General features: G+C 43.8%; 1 protein-coding gene across 4 annotated transcripts in view; it reads left to right on the top strand.

Annotated features, from left to right (window-relative positions):
* SLC4A8 (solute carrier family 4, sodium bicarbonate cotransporter, member 8) overlaps positions 1–4008 on the top strand; it is a 114950-nt gene that overhangs the window by 32027 nt on the left and 78915 nt on the right. Inside the window, exon 1 of one of the 4 annotated variants that reach the window (XM_014542120.1) lies at positions 3992–3997. The exons of the other annotated variants lie outside the window; for them this stretch is intronic. The gene's annotated coding sequence lies outside the window, so the exon portion shown is untranslated. Of the gene's footprint in view, positions 1–3991; positions 3998–4008 lie in introns of those variants that run through there. 4 annotated transcript variants of the gene reach the window in all.

The following is a 4008-nucleotide window of genomic DNA, read 5'->3' as shown; positions in this document are numbered from 1 at the left end:
CTTAGAGTGCAGCTCAGAGGCCGGCAGCGGCAGGCGGGGAACCTTGGCTTCCTCCTTCACTGTAGCAAGCAAGCCTCCTGTTCGCTTCAGCTGCCTGGCTGCTGGCCGCCATCTTGGTTGGCAGTTAATTTGCATATCGCCCTGATTAGCCAATGGGAAGCGTGTCGGAGGTATGGTTAATTACCATGTTTGTCTATTATTAGATAGGATAGGGTTCTTATTCTATGTTCAATTAGCTTGTCATTATATTAACATACAGTAAATCCTGTTTCCCTGATTAAATTGTAAGCCCCTTGGAAATATGTATTATGTTACATATTTTTTACTTTTTAAATATGTTTTTATTTTTTTAAAAATATTTTTTAATTGATTTCAGAGAGGGGAGAGAGAGAGAGAGAGAAACATCAATGATGAGATAGAATCATTGATTGGCTGCCTCCTGCACGCCCCCTACTGGGGATCGAGCCCGCAACCCAGGCATGTGCCCTTGACTAGAATCAAACCCAGGCCCCTTCAGTCTACAAGCCGATGCTCTATCCACTGAGCCAAACCAGCTAGGGCTGTTTTTATTGATTTTTAGAGACAGAGGAAGGGAGAGGGGTAGAGAGATAGAAACATTGATGACAGAGAATCATTGATCGGCTGTCTCCTGCACGCCCCCTACTGGGAATTGAGCCAGCAACCCAGGCTTGTGCCCTGACCTGGAATGGAACTGTGACTTCCTGGTTCATAGGTCAATGCTCAACCACTGAGCCATGTTGACTGGGCTGTATTTTATTTTAGATTTCTCTGCATCTTCTATGCCATTGGGGCCTGTACATAGTAGGTGTTCTATTTGCTAACTACTTTCTATGTGGCCAGCATTCTTTGAAGCTCTGTGAAGTATACAGAAGGGCATAAGAAAAATAACCATTGCCTTCAAACATGTACAATATTATAGTAAGTTAAAGTCAACATACAATGTAATTAAGTAATCACAGCATGGTAACTGCTATGAGAAAGGCTTCTTGGAAGAGTGGCCTTTGGGATTGACTTTGAGACATAGATCAATAGAACAGAGAGCCTAGAAATAATCCCATGCCTTTATGGTCAAGTAATATTTGACAAAGGAGGCAAGAACATTAATGGGGTGAAGATAGTCTATTCAGTAAATAGTGGTGGGAAAATTGGACAGATAAATGCAAAAAAACCCCTAAACTAGACCACCTCCTTATACCAAACTAAAGAATAAACTCAAAATGGATTAAAGACTTAAATGTTAGACTTGAAACTATAAAAATCCTAGAAGAAAACATAGGCAGTAAAATCTCGGACATTTCTTATAGCAATATTTTTTTCTGATATGTTGCCTCCGGTGAGGATGTGGAGAAAAGGGAACCCTGTTGTACTGTTGGTACAGCCACTGTGGAAAACAGTGTGGTGATTCCTAAAAAAAAATTAAGAATGGACCTGCCGCCCTAGCTTGTTTGGCCCAGTGGATAGGGCATCAGCCTGCAGACTGAAGGGTCCCAGGTTTAATTCTGGTCAAGGGCACATGCCCGGGTTGCAGACTCAATCCTCAGTAGGGGGCGTGCAGGAGGCAGCCAATCAATGATTCTATCTCATCATTGATGTTTCTCTCTCTCTCTCTCTCCCTCCTTTCCTCTCTGAAATCAATAAAAATATATTTAAAAAATAAAAAAAGAATGGACCTGCCTCTGATCCAGCAATTCCACTTCTGGCGATTTATCTGAAGAAACCTGAAACACTAATTTGAAAGAGTATATGCACCCATCTGTTCATTGCAGCGTTATTTACAACTAGAGGCCTGGTGCATGAATTCATGCATGGGTGGGGTCTGGCTGGCCCACCCCGATTGGGGCCAATCGGGGCCGGGCTGGCTGGGTGGAGGGGACCCAGGAGGTTGGCCAGCCAGGGGGAGGGGCCTCGGGTGGTTGGGGCCACAGTGTGTGTCAAAGCAACCAGCTGTTCCAGTCGTTCCAGTCATTCTGGCGTTGTGGTTGCTTGGTTTTATATATGTAGATAACCAGTAGATCAGTAGATAAAAAAGCTGTGGTACATTTACGCTATGGAATACTACACAGCCATAAAAAAGGAATGAAATCTTACTCTTTGCGACAGCATAGATCAGAGGTCCTCAAACTACGGCCCGCGGGCCACATGCAAATACAAATATTGTATTTGTTCCCGTTTTGTTTTTCTTCAAAATAATAAGATATGTGCAGTGTGCATAGGAATTTGTTCATAGTTTTTTTTTAAACTATAGTCCGGCCCTCCAACGGTCTGAGGGACAGTGAACTGGCCCCCTGTTTAAAAAGTTTGAGGACCCCTGGCATAGATGGACCTAGAGAGCATTATGTTAAGTGAAATAAGCCAGTCAGAGAAAGACAAGTACCAGGTTATTTCACTCATATGTGGAATCTAAGGAACAAAATAAACTAACAAACACAATAGAAACAGACTAAGAAAGAATAGACTGATAGCTGTCAGAAGGGATGGAGTTTGAGGCTGGGTAAAGGTGAAAGGATTAAGCAAAAAACCCCCCAAAACTCGTAGAAGCAGATAACAGCATGGTGACTGCCAGATGGAAGGAGTGGTGGGGGTAGGTAGAGAAGGGTATGGGGGGATAAATGGCGATGGAAGGAGACTTGACTTGGGGTGGTGAACACACCATATAATATATAGATGATGTATTATGGAATTGTACACCTGAAACTATATAATTTTATTAACCAATGTCACCCCAATAAATTCAATTAAAATATATTGACTTTGAAGAAAGGTTAAGAATTTGATGGGAGCCCTAACCGGTTTGGCTCAGTGGATAGAGCATCAGCCTGCGGACTCAAGGGTCCCAGGTTCAATTCCGGTCAAAGGCATGTACCTTGGTTGCAGGCACATCCCCAGTGGGGAGTGTGCAGGAGGCAGCTGATCGATGTTTCTCTCTCATCGATGTTCTAACTCTCTATCCCTCTCCCTTCCTCTCTGTAAAAAAAATCAATAAAATATATTTTTTAAAAAAGAATTTGATGGGAAATGATGGGGAGTGAATGCCAGAGTCAAGGGAATGATAGAGCCTGTGGCAATGAATACTAAGACTCAGAAACAGGACCAGGAGCTTATAAAGATTAGAAATACGGTTCTGCCTCAGTTACACTGAAGCACAACCTTGTTTCACATTTCAGGGACAGTGCAAGGGGTGGTTTGCAGGGTTGAAATTTTAACATGTCCCTGACTACTTATCTTCAGGTGTAGCTTCTGTGGAGACTGGAGAATGATTTACAACAGTTCTTTTTGTTCTGACTCGCCCACAGCCTGATGTAATAGTACATACAAAGGGAAAGGCCCCTTCCCTCCGCTTGGGGACAGAGGACTGGTTGGATGATGGCCAGCCTCTCTTTTCTTTAAAACCTTTATCAAATGGAATGTGTTACTCATGCTTTTCCAACGTTGCCTTAAATCAATAGTTCTCGTTATTAAATAATAATTTGCCTTCTTGGAAAAGTTGGAAGCATTTTTGTGTTATGACTTCAACAACCATCTTCAGTTCAACCTTGTGCTTTTTGCTGCCAACCTGAGACCCAAGGAGGAGACCTAAGTCATAGCGAGTCTGTAGAGGGGACAGGATCACTGCCAGTCTGCTTAGCTTTAATGCTTTTTAATCTGGCCACTAGCTCAGAGATTAACAAGTATTCTCATCCTTTTCCCTCATCCTCAATTACTTCCTTCTGCAATCCCCAAGGGACGTTTCCCCAGAATTTAAAAATCATCCAAAGAATAAAATCAGAAGAGACAGAATCAACCCTTTCTCACTTTCCCACGGCGAGGGGCAGCTGCAAATAGAAGCATGAGATTTTCAGTTTCCATCAAGCAGTTGGAAGGACCTTCAAGCCCAGGGGCCCCTGAAGGGAGGGAGGCGGTTTCCACGGCAACCTGGGCTCCTCGGGCTGCCCCCCTCCTCGCGGTAGCCCTGGGTACCGCCGGCCGGCGTCCTCCCGTGCTCCGCGC

This window comes from Myotis brandtii, unplaced genomic scaffold, assembly GCF_000412655.1.
Source record: "Myotis brandtii unplaced genomic scaffold, ASM41265v1 scaffold29, whole genome shotgun sequence".
In the NCBI taxonomy this organism is placed as follows: domain Eukaryota; kingdom Metazoa; phylum Chordata; class Mammalia; order Chiroptera; family Vespertilionidae; genus Myotis; species Myotis brandtii.
This window is presented reverse-complemented; position numbering and strand designations above follow the sequence as displayed.